The sequence below is a fragment of the Lissotriton helveticus genome, chromosome 3_1 (assembly GCF_964261635.1).
Source record: "Lissotriton helveticus chromosome 3_1, aLisHel1.1, whole genome shotgun sequence".
Lineage (NCBI taxonomy): Eukaryota > Metazoa > Chordata > Amphibia > Caudata > Salamandridae > Lissotriton > Lissotriton helveticus.
This window is the reverse complement of record NC_136061.1, coordinates 874,614,378-874,627,778: the sequence shown is the minus strand read 5'-3', so window position 1 is coordinate 874,627,778 and position 13,401 is coordinate 874,614,378.

The window sequence follows — 13,401 nt, the reverse complement described above, 5'->3', positions numbered from 1 at the left end:
ATGCCAGCGGCGCGTCCGCTGCGCGGCCGTGCAGTGCCCGCCGTATAAGGCGGGGAGGGAGGGTGGGAGGAGCAGCTGGGAGGCCGAAGCGGGGCGGTGGGGGCGTGGCCACAGGGGGCAGCGGCGGGAAGAGCGGGGTACAGAATGAGAGAAGGGGGTGGCGAGCTGGTCAGGGAGGCAAAAAGGAAACAAATAATACAGGGGGCACAAAAGATTCAAAAGGAGACAATAACACAGGAACAAAAAGATACAGGGGACACAAAAGATTCAAAAAGGAGACAATAACACAGGAGCAGTACGAACGTGGCGGCAGTGAGCAGCAGCAGAGAAAATACAGCGGGCGCAAACTCGCGCTCAGGCAGGAGCGGCCAGGTAGCAGGTGGAGCTGATCGGCAGCAGGGGGTGACCTGGCCTGCAAGCAGGGTCAGGAGTCACTCCCACTGTCGGGCAGCGGCTGCCATTTAAGGGGCGGAGGGAGGGAGGAGCAGCTGGGAGGCGGGAGCGGGGCGGGGAGGGGGCGTGGCTGCAGGGGGCAGCGGCAGGAAGAGCGGGGTACAGGGTCTTATTCCTAAAGAGCAATACCTCCATTTTATCCGAATTTAATTCAAGACACATTAAATCTATAATTCTACTGACTGCAAGATTCCAGGTAGGAGTGACACAGAAGATAAGAATTTCATCCATTTTGATGATAATAAACTTCCCAAAGTAAGTTTTTGAGATGGGAAACCCAAGAGGCTTGTTTTACTTTGCCCACCCTTGCCAGAGAGCACTCTTTAATATGCAAAAATATGTAAGGAACCTATTTCTGCTAGGTTCGTGGTCATTGACAGGTGAACGCAATAGATATGCAAAAACATGGCTGCGACATGGTCAGTGCATGAGGGAGTGAAGGTGTGTAGTGACAGGTGAGTAGAAAAGTCTAGTCTGAGTGTGAGATAGACATGCATGCCTGACTGTTGGTCCTATCGATGGCAGTGCAGGAATGGGTTCATTGGAATTGTCTGTAAAGTACCAAGGAAGACAAAGCGAATTGGCTTGGGAGTGCCTTGAAATGAGTATCCATGAGGCAAATAGGATTGTCCAGGAGGCGGAATCGAAGTACTGTAAATCTGCCTGAATAAACAATGCGAGTGAGCTGGTTGAAGAGTTCTCTTTATAGCTGAAAGTAGAGAACAGCAGTCCATGAAGAGATATAGAGTTATCATGCAGTGCTTCTTCCTGAATCGACAGCAAAGGAAAGAACATCGTCCAGAAAGGTAGTCTGAGAGTTGGATAGCTGATGAATGCTTATTGGGGAGGTCAGGCCTGCTCCTTTACCATTCTGTTTGAAGCAACTTCGGGAGCCCTAGGTAATGCAATCAATATAGCACAGAAAAACCAGGACAGAGGAAACAGCTCGCACCATTCTATTGGCACCACAAAGGGGTCACAACCCTTTTGTGTGAGGGTATTTGTCCAACAACTTAGACTGTATTGGTTGCTGACTCCCATAGAGTATCATTGTGCCAGACTAGTTCTTAACAATTCCCAGCTGGAACCTGAACAAACCATTTTGTGGTCTGCACCAAAAGGTAAGGGCTAGCGAGACAATTACCCCAAAGGTCGCCAAAAGGCCTAGACACTGACAAAACACGCTTCCTACATTAGGGATGACCTGGCTCATTAGAGCTGGATGGACCAACTTTTTGCAAATGGTAGTGAAACTAGTGTGCATCTTATAGCAATGTATCCTTGACTATGGAATTCTCTAAAGGAAGAGAATCACCAAATAGGGTCTGTTTATCATCAACAGGCTTGTGTGATGTCTTGTGGAAGAGATGCATTATCTGTCAGGTATGGATGTCTGTTGGCATGACTGGTTTTTCATACAGGCCCTGACTGCCCTTCATCCTCTTAAAAGACCCCATTATGTTAAAGATTAATATAGAACATTCACACTGTATATCTATGCAAGAAAGCAATCTTGATAGTATTTGTGTGATTACCTATTTGTTCCAAAAACAGGTTTGAGATTCTGTGAGTTAATATCAATTTTGTATTTGGTAAGGCAAAAATATGGTTGTGACACTCCATACAAATACCACTGGAGGAGTCCACGACCAGCAGAACTCTCCTAGTCACAACACTGGCAGAGCCAACTTTATTTGTTTCTTGTGGGATAAGGAACTATGTACTACCTTGTTGTAGGCAGTACCACTAAGGGCCATCACAAGGGACATCAACGGCTGCTACAGAAACACCACCCTTCCTGGTAGTTCGAAATCCTTTTATGGTAAATTTTCCTTCATTCTCAGTAAAGCTGTTATAAATCAAATTGTAGTGTGTTCCAGAACCACCGGTGTAGGGAATTGGGTTACTGGTTGATAGGAGTGAAACCCCCCTCAAGCAGCAACCAAAGTTCCTGTCAAGGTGAAAAACAAGCAAACCCCAAAATAACCTATGCTTTACCCTCTGCTAGCTTGGCAAAAAAGCAAACAGGCTTAACTTAGAGGTGATGGGTAAAGTATTTACACCAATTCTGAAAAGTAGAGTAAAATGTGATAAATTATTTGAGACCACAACAACATTCCGATCAGTAGAACCAGAGATATGTAATCTCAAACATTTAAGCCAAAGTAGTGCCTAAAACCACAAAGTGCCAACTGTGGTTATCTGGTCATACCAGCCTGGGAAAAGTCACAAGTTTGGGCAAACTGTAATGTAGTTCAGGCCAGATACAGGGACCAATATAGGCCCACTGAACAAAGCACCTTAAATCCTGGTTTGTGGAGGGCTGCAAGATCCTGTGTCATGGATGCGTCGCACAGCAGCGGTTCAGAGTAAGCAGCAGTCCTGTGAAGCAGAGTCGTGTGTCATAGTCAAGGAGGCTGTTGACACGGGACTACTAATATGAAAGCCTGTGTTGAGGATGCATCGTACAGCGACAGTTCTGAGAAAGCTGTGGGCTGCAATGTGAGATCCTGTGTCGGGGATGCAGTGCGCTGTTGCGGTTCTGATGCGGCTGTGAGGAGATGTCATGCTGACTCAGTGCTGTATACAGGACCACAGCTGAGCTGGCAGATTACCGTTAGGCCTACTTCCAAGTATTCAGTACTCGGGTGACAACACTTGCAGGGACAAATACACAGCAGACTGAGTCCAGATTCTGAGATCAAGGTGGTTGGAGCCCTTTTTGCCCCTGAGGCTTTGATCAGGAATACCAGCCATCTAGCCCTTTGAGCCACTTTGGTAGTCCTGGGTTCAAGAAGCAGGTCCAGACATTTTCACTCAAGCAGCAGGGCAACAGAGTACCAGTCCTTCTTGCAGAGCAGCTCAGTAGTCCTTCTGTGTCTTCCACAGGTCCATGTGCATGGAGGGGTCTGGTCTGAGGGTCCATTATTTATACCTGTTGCCCACTTTGAAGTAAGAGAAGGCTCTGGAATGTCTCATATCCAGAGATACTTAGAATTCATTGCCTCCCTGGCCACAGCTTGTCTGGGGTCAGAAAAGACTACTGTAAAGCCCTTTGTGAGTATGTTCAAGCAGAACCTTTGTGATCTGCAAGTTTTGTATGTGACAGCTCCTCCCCAAACAAGTCAGAGCTCATCTATCCTGCCAACACCTATTCATCTCAATGTCTGGCAGCAATACACAAAGACCGACTGCCAGATACACCTAGTTGTGTGACCAGGATAAAAGCTGCCAGCACCAAATGGTTAGGACAAGAAAATGCCAACATTCTAAAAGTGGCATTCTCAGAAGTATGACTTAAAAATCTATTTTACCATTAAAGAGGGTTTTAACTTGCAATTATTTAGATACCAAACTCAACATTTCTACTTACTCCCAATTGAAAGGTATCACTTATTAAAATGTAATAAAGTAACTCAATGTTATCCTATGGGAGAGGTGGGCTTGGCAGTAGTCAAAAACTAATTTAAGAGTTTTTCACCACTAGGACAAATAACACGTAAAAGTCCAATCCAATCCAAAAATTCTTTATTTCGGCCATTTAGGCCATAAAAAATGCATAAAAACATACATAAAAACATTATTAAATAACACCAAATTAAGACATGCTTAATAAATAAAAACATGCATAAAAACTTTTTAGTTATACCATAAATTTAAGACATAAGACATACTTGGAAAGGATATATAAAGGAACAACCACTGCCCGTAGAGTTAGTCAAAAAATTCAATGGCATTTGAGTTAAATTGGCAATAAATCCTGTGATAATCATACTTTAAGTAGTTTGCTCCTAATGTGCCACATGGCCATTAAAAATTTAGCAACTGCGAATACAATATGAGGGGAGGAGTCCGTTTTCAGTATTCTGAGCGAGTTCACATAGCTCCTTACGCCCAGATTCCTACACAGAGGCACTAGCCAATGTTTGCTTGGTCTCTCGTAGGCTGGGCAAAAGAAGAGAACATGAGATTCCTCCTCCTCACAGTTGCTACAACCGGGGCATATTTTATCCCCCCCATTGGCCCACTTGCACGTGAAAGATTTAATAGGTAAAGTGCCAAACCTCCATTGGATCAATAGCTTTCTTGCCAGAATCGGGAAGATGATGTCCATAAAACTTTCGAAGTAATAAGAATTTTTGGAATCCAGGAAACGTTCAGTTAAAATCCCAATGCGGGGTGCAAGCATAAGGGAGGCAAGACTTTTTTCCCTATGAAGTTCTACAAGTCTTTTCCGGGAAACTCTTTGGCAACCCAACTCAGGAGCCTCCCACAACTCTTGGAGATTCAACCGAAACAATTCCTGCTTTACAGAGGATAGCCATGGAATTTTTCCATTGTGATTTAAATTCATAACATGGAGAAGATCTTGCCTATAATGTTTGAGCTCGTTAGTAGACCAAAGCCTATGCCAAAATCTTAATGGTTTTAACTCAAGGTCGTCCGATATGGGAGGTAGACCCGTATCTAGTCGTAGAGGAAGCAAAGGTGTACCACGCGGAAGGGCCAAAAGGCGTCTCAAGAAGTTATTTTCAACACTTGACAACTCTTTTCCAGCTTTGAATCCCCACAGCTCGCTGCCATATAGTGCGGCCGACTTGGCTTGTGTTTTGTACATTTCAACTGCAGGGGCTATAGGTTTGTAGGTAGAAGTGTTTGTAACCTTCAAAATTGCCCCGGACAGTTGTGACAGCCTTAACCGTGAACTTGATATCTGTGGATCCCAGGATAAATTCTCATGCAACAATACGCCCAAATACTGGAAGGTTTTTACCCTCTCCAAAGTTACTGAGCTCAGTGTGGGGTTAGGTCTTGTCTTAGGGGGGGTTAAATATCATGAATTTGGTCTTCCCTGTATTGATCTCCAGACCATACTGTCTACAGAAAAGACCAAATCCGTTCAGGATCCGCTGTATACCCATTGGGGATTTGGAGAGCAAGAGTACATGTCCAACCTTTGACATACACTTCATCCTGCCTTATGGTCTGTTTAGAGCCTCCTCTAGGGATGTCTTATATGTATTAAAACAACAAGTTTAGTCCCTGCAGCTTACAACTGCCCACACAGACTGCAGTGGCAGGCCTGAGACTTGTTTAAAAATGCTACTTAAGTGGGTGGCAAAATAAGTACTGCAGGACCAAAAGAAGCATTTAATTTACAGCCCTGGGTACAGGTTATACCACTTTACTAGGGACATATAAGTTAAGAATTATTCCAACGGGGGTGAGCCAATTTTCACCTTGTCTAAAGGAGAGTGAAGTAAAAAAGTTTTAGGGTGACTCTGCAGAAATAGCCAAGTTCAACAACTAGCTAGTGTGATTAACCATTTAATGATGTAGATCTGCATAATACACAAAGCTTCTCTTAGTCATCAAATTCTTGCATCTAATTATTTAGGCACCTTAGGGGGGAATACATATTTCGAACTACCCAGTGATGACAATGAGAAGGAGACATCCCTTTTTGGCCACAAAATATAAATATTTATCGCTATTAATGTGACTGTTTCAGAGAGCTCTTTGAGCCCTCTTCATAGCACGAAACATCTAGTATGCATCCCATAAAAATAATAAGCCACGCACCCAGACCACTTAGGATTTATTGCTTAACTTTTCCATGCCTCCACACAGCCTATCCAGGCTACTTTAAACACCCGTCGCAACTTTACCCTCTTTAATCAAAGCAAATTTGAGCCAATGAGATTAGGCCTTCAACAGTATCATAAGTCAAGTGTCCACTTTCACGTACTTTTCCCAATACGCATAGATTTCTGCCTTGCTTCTCAGTAGAAGATTCTGTACAATGCGTATGATGGTGTAGTGGGATGGCTGCTGGTAAGTGGACGGGTACGAAGCCCTCCCACAATATAAGGGCATATTAAACACTGTAGGGGCATATTAATAATGTTTTGACACCATCATTATTTCACAGGTTAACACTGGAGGACACAAGGGTCTTAATGTTTTTTTTACAGTAAGTGATTATCACATGATGTGACCTGTAAGTAGTTTTATAGCAATGGCTCTAAAGATGTGACATAATAGAAAGAAAATGCTGAAAAAATGTCTTCCTTCTTTCAAATGTATGTGTGCTGAGAAACTCTCCTAATATGACACACTACAACTGTAAAAGAAATTGTCTTTTTTCTGCAACAAGTATGTTAATAAGCCTGGTCGGAGTTCATGGAGTATTACTCGGCGGCACTCCGTGAAGTGCCAAAAAAGCTCCACCATGCTCCACGGAGTTGTGCCAGCAGCGGAGTCTGTCAAGTTGTGCTGCATGCACTGATTTTTAGCGGCAGGAGTTTGTCCCATGCTGTAAAATCTGCATGGATGGCACTATGTATTTCGCCAAAGGGCGCTGCTGCTTTCTGCCGTTCGAGTAGACAGTCTAACCTAGTGGCAGCGTCCTCAAAGCGAATGGTAGATTTCTCAACGTGAGCAGTCGTGACCTGCTGTGACCGCCCGCTATGAGAAATCTCGCCAGGAGGAGGACTAGTGCATTATTTTTTCCACAAGCGCTCGCCAACTTATTTTTGGCAAGCCGCTCGAGAAAATAACTTGGCTCCACCACACCGAGCACGGAGTGGGAAAAACAATGCGAACATCCCAGACGGAGCGTAATTCTTTGAAGACTCTGTTAAATGCTTTCGGGTCCTTTAAGGCTGGCTCTGTTGCAACCGACGTAGGAGGCCACGTGGGGGCACCACCACCAGAAGAAGGAGGACAGGAGTGAGCACGGGAGGTGGAGAAAAAAAAGCTGAGGAGCAGGAGGAGAGGTGTTTTCCGTGTTGAAGGAGTTACCCACGGAGAGGAAAGAAGACGGCAAGAAGAGAGCGGGTGTTTTATCCGTTGAAGCAGACGGAGGAATGCAGACACCCCAGAGCCGAACAGAAGAGTCCTGCCACGGCCCCGGAGGGTCATGGCTCTCACAGGTGCGTGAGCACCTATGGGGCTACCTGTGGGAAGAGGCAGACAGGGGTCAGGAGGGACAAGGAGGGCGAGGGGAAGGATGTAAACTGGAAACAAGGCTTTTTTGAAAGCGCGCCCGTACCTTTTTGTTTGTGGTTGTACCTTCGTAATTGGTCACATTCACTGCTCCCGCCCCCATCACTTTTGCCTGACTAGTTTTCTTTTCCTTTAATTTGGCATTGGTGGTTCCCCACGCCCTTCCCTAGATATATACTAATAAGAAAAACCTAGAAACACTTACCTGAGCCTTTCTTCTCACCGAGGGAGGTTGTTGGCCCAGGAAGACGTCGCCCAAGGGCCTGCCATAGAAGACCCTGAGAGAAGGAGAGAAAGATCAGAAGAGAAAAGCTGTCAAGAGACTATTTGGCACATTATTTTGTTTGAAATAAAGGAATACTACACTTATCCCAAACTGTATAAGTCTTTTTCGGGTCCCTGCACATCACAATTTGTGACACTGGTTTGGAATAAAGTGCCCTGGTATAGCTCCCCTCATATACAGTAAGAGAGTTGTTATGGAGTGTAAATGTTGCTTCTCTGGACTGTTAAACTACAATATTACCACAAGCAGTGCATTTTGACATTTTGACCGCAGTTCGGCTAGTCAGACTGTCAAGGGAATCACTTTTGAAACCAGAAACGAAACCATGTGTATACAGTTTGGTTATCAGCTGTAAAACATCAAGGGTTTGATGACTGGAAGAGGGTGAAAGAGAGAGTCGAGGGACCGGAATAAAAAACACATATCAACTTACATACAAATACACAGGGGGATGCAGGCAGAAGCAGACACGAGTGCGCCGATACCTACACACGAACAGCAAACCAGACAAACAGATGCTGTCACACATATATACAACACCCACACGTCCGGGACACCCAGGTGAACGTTCAAAGATGAGGAAGGAGGAGACGAGAGGGATGAAGGGGGGCAGGCTCGGCACCTCAGAGCACTGGGCTGGGAACATCTTGCAGCTGTGTACCTGTCAGGAGACAGCCCTCCACCAGGGAACTGCGGAGCTCAGAGTGCACAGGGGTGGTGATCAGCTCTCAGCCTTAAGAAAAGAGCTGTATGCCTTTGCTGTTGAGCACCATAGGTGGGGAGCAGTTCCGAGTTAAACGCTGTGCACCAGCCCCTGACCACGGGCTGTGAACAGCCAGGCACTGGGCCCCGGTCCCAAAACTGCTCCGCTCCACAGAGCTAAACAGGCCATGAAGTGCTTTGAAGTTAGCACTCATTGCCAAGCTTGGTAACGGCTCCGCAGTGGCTGCGGGTGGGCGATGCTTGTCACTCAGAACCAGGGGACAGAGCAGTACTGACCGCCAGGCAGAGGGCAGCTCCGGTATAACAAAACTACTCACAAGAAAAACTAGCACTAAGCTGACATGAAAGCGTGCGTGTGCTACTAAACAGATGTGAAAGCGAGCATAATGAAACTTAAATGAAAGCGTGCGCCGTGCTCGCGCTATACACATCAAAGCATTGGTCACACATAAGTTCAGATTCTTAAGTATAACAAAACTACTCACATGAAAAACAAGCAGTAAACTGACATGAACGCGTGTGTGTGCTACTAAACGGATGTGAACGCGAAAGTCATTAAACTTAAATGAAATTCGGGCATCATGCTCGCACAATACACATCAAAGCATCCTAATTGAAAATTTCCCCTCAGACACAATCATAACACGAAAAAGGACGAAAACGGTGGTTAGGCAATGCTGCTTCTGGAAAAAACGGAAGTGACTTATCGCATCTACAGCCAACCATAAGCCTGCTAATTAGAACAAATGGCAAGCAGCAGGAGAAATTCCCTGGGAGTTTCACCACTGATACAGATCACTTATAGTCTCGGAGATACAGCGCATGCGCGATGCCTAGGCGAGACCTAAAAATGGGGAAAAATCAAAAGAGTTTCTTGGAGTGTAAATGTGCAAATCCTTCTCAATACTGATTTACCCTTTTGGTAGCCAATCTTCTAGTCTGTGGTCATATTGTTTCCTTAAATAATTTACTAGCCTGAAACAAAGGACAAATTGCCAGTAGAGAAAAATATAAGAACATGCAATACATCACTAAGAATAGGCTATAAAAATAAAATATTTCTTTACAGTTCTAAATTAGAAACTACTGACCTTTTAGAAGTATGTAAGTTTGTGAAGTCTGAATGAAGGCTAGGGAGGCAGGTGAAGAGAACTGAGGAATTTTATTCCGAGTACATAACAAGCGACCTGCCATGCAGCAGTAGGCAAGACCAACTACCAGTAAGGTTCGTACACCAACAGAAACTACATTCTAAACTCCGTAACATTCTGCCAATAATATGTTGCCCATACAAAGAACTAGAGCCAGCACATCTTTCCCCCTTAATACATTCAACAACTCACACCCTAATAGGAAATAAAGGGAAATTTGCAGAAATAAATAACTCTAGTGCTCAGTGAAACACTAACAAATGTATAAATAAAACGAAATTGCATATATATATATCTGCAGCCTTCTCAGCACGAGGGTGATAGAATGGAAAGCGGAGTGAAATAATTAACTGAAATCGGCAGAAAAACGTTGATAAATTATTGACTATACCAGAAAAGAAGAATCGGGACTTCCACTCCCCGCACAACACTTACTGGAAAGTGAGTGTCAAATGGGGAAATGAATGTGGAGGTCCGTTCCATGTTTTACTAACTGCCGCCCTATGATTAAGGGGCTTGTAGCATTGAAACGCGTCAGGGAGAAGGATTGATTGGGTAATCCACTCCGCTTTCAAAAATAAAAGGTTTTGTTAAACATGCCTTTCTTGAGTGTTGCTTTAAAGCTCAGAGCTTCTTGGATGATATATATATATAGCCCGTTTAAAGCAGTATCAACGTTTGTGACTGTGATGCCTAGGGATGCCCTTGACATTTTTCACGATAGAGTCACTGAGGAACTCAAGTCACTATATAAAACACGTGTAATTCCAGGACGAAAGTCAATGGCAAAAAAAGAGAATACTTCCAATTAATGAAGAAACTCAAGGAAAAAGATTCGGTGGTTATTAACAATGTGGATAAGGGCGGCAACATTGTCCTGTGGGACAAGCAACTCTACTGAGCTGAAGCTTTAAGACAATTAAGTGATTCTGAATGCTATGAACTTAGTAATGGAACTTTTGCCCTTAAAATTAATAACGATTATAAAAATTAACTTTTGAAATGGCAGAGGGAGTGTTTGATTACCAAGAATGAGTTTAAGTTTTTGTTCAAAGAATATCCAGTTTTACCCATATTTTATCTTATCCCTAAAGTTCATAAAGGCCTAAATCTGTTACAAGGCAGACCGATTATCTCTGCAATTATTAGCACCTTTGAAAGTACGTCAAAATATGTAGATTACTACCTACAGGAGTTTGTTGTCAAGCTACCCACTTTTATAGAGGATTCAAGAGATGTTTTAGCAAAACTTTATACTGTGCAATGGACTCATGATATGGTGTTTTTAACTCTTGATATTGCTTCGCTGTACACGAGTATCAAACATGACGATGGTCTTCGGGCTGTGGCACATTTTCTTAAACAACGGGAAGTTGGTATGTACCAACACAACCAAATGCTCTTGGAGATGATTCAGAGATATTTATTGAATAATGTGTTTATGTTTGATGGTAAAGTGTACAAACAGAAACAAGCCGTAGCAATGGGGGCATGCTTCTCCCCCAGCTATTCATGTTTACATGTTGGCTGGTGGGAGGAGCATGTCCTCAGGATTAAGCACAAAGCACTTTATGATTTGCATGTATTGCACATGTGGCGGTATATAGATGACGTGTTCATCGTGTGGAAGGGGAGTAAAGAGGAAGCAGGTAAATTTGTGGAGCTTATAAATGTGAATGAGCTCAACCTTACTTTTACTTCCCAGATTGAAGTTAGTTCCACCAACTTTCTGGATATTCAGATTACCCTGCACAAAGGATTGATAGAAACAAGCCTGTATCAAAAACCTACAGCAGGTAATACTATATTACACGCCACTAGTTTCCACCCGCATCACACCATAGCCAGTCTCCCTTATGGTGAATTTTTGAGAATACGGAGGGCATGTAGCTCAGAAAGGGCACTAAAGGAATCGCAGGTAAATGCAAAGCTTAGACTCTTGGCCCGGGGATATAAGGCACACCAATTGGATCAAGCAATGAAAAAAGCGAATGAAAAGGAAAGATCGGCATTGCCGAGTGTGGTCCCCAAGTTAACAAATCAGACAAGCACACAGTCAAGACCTGAAATCTCTGATGGGCAGGATGAGACCTCCGATTCTTAATGTAGATTTATTTCTACTTTTAGTAAGCAGTCTTACACCATAAGGAAGATCATAAACTCACAATGGCCTATTGTTTTGACAGATGGAGTTCTTAAGGAAGTTTTACCATCTAAACCTGATTTTACCTATCGGAAAGCACACTCCATGAGGAGTGATTTGGTGAAAAACAGTCCTGAGCTCTATATTAAAGACAATTATCTTTCTCCCAAAAAGTTTTTTTAAGTGTAGTACCTGCAGGGCGTGCAGATTTGGGGCCAATACTAACGCTTATAAGAACGCCTTTTCAGATGAGGTGATCATGATAGGTGGACATTACACATGCAAAACAGACCATGCAGTGTATGTCCTTTCATGTGTATGTGGTCTCCAATATGTTGGGAGTACAAAACTCCAGGTACACTCCCGCATATTACAACACTTAAGAGCAACTGTCAATTCTGACCCAGCCTATCCAGTTGCTCGAAACGTCAAATTAGAACACAATAACAACTTGAATGTTCTACCATACTTTGTTATAGACAGTGTTCCTGCAAGCAAGAGAGGAGGCAACAGGGAGAAAGTTTTAAGGCAACTTGAAACGAGGTATATTTTAGAGCTTGACACGAAGAGTCCAAAAGGACTGAATATTTGTGAGGATTTACATCACTATCTCTGAATATTTTTATGAAACTTGTCCAAACACTTTGTCTATAGCCATAGGAGAAAGAGCATTAAAGTGCGGTAGGTTTAGGTGCATATTCTGGGTTTAATTCTGTTTTATCAGGTATTTTACATATCTATTGGGGTATATAGTGGCATTTTCGTTATTTATTGTAAGAATAATTTCTATATCTCCATCTGGTGTCCGGTGGATGTGTGTTTTATCATGAATTTATTGTTTATGAATTTATGGTTTTATACTATTTATTGGCGCCTTTTGCACAGATATAATGATCCTGTAATATTCAACACTAGAGTAGTTTACAACGCACTAGCCACTTTTGCCTATGACCTTATCCTGGTTATGTATGCACGCAGTCATTTTCGAAATGGTATCCCGACTTTGTAAGATTCTATCAGGTGGATCCCTTGATGTAATAGATATACATTGTTCATACTGCTGCCTTCTCCCGGATTTAAACACAGGATTGAAGGGTTCCCGGCTGGGAACTCTGTATTTGTTTTATGATTATTCATTTATTTTTGAGCACTTTACGCTCTCAGCACTGTTCTGATTGTCACTGACGCAGGCAAGGCGTAGGTTACCAACGAATCCAAGTCCATGACAACTAGATATATGGGTTCATTTGCAATTATATTGATGAACTTAACAATGTTATTGGTGCTGATAGCCGGGGGCGGAGTAATTATTATGTATTATGCAGTAAGTAAAGAAAAGTAGGATTCATTTTCATTTTAGCCCTTGGTTGCAGCTCCTGTTTTCGATCTCTATGATTGTCACTAGTATCAATCGTAGTGTTTGTAATTGCAAATTGTTCATTGGTCAGTGCATTTGTGTAATATTTGTATTACATTGATATTCGAAATGTGACCCGTGTTTGTATTATGATTGTTGTCTAATATATAAGTTATGATGTAGGAGTGATAACATATTTTTTCGATTTTGGTAAATGTAAAACCCTAGTCTGTTTCCACAAATGTAACCTTGGGTCAAAGTCTTTCTTGTATGGAATCCA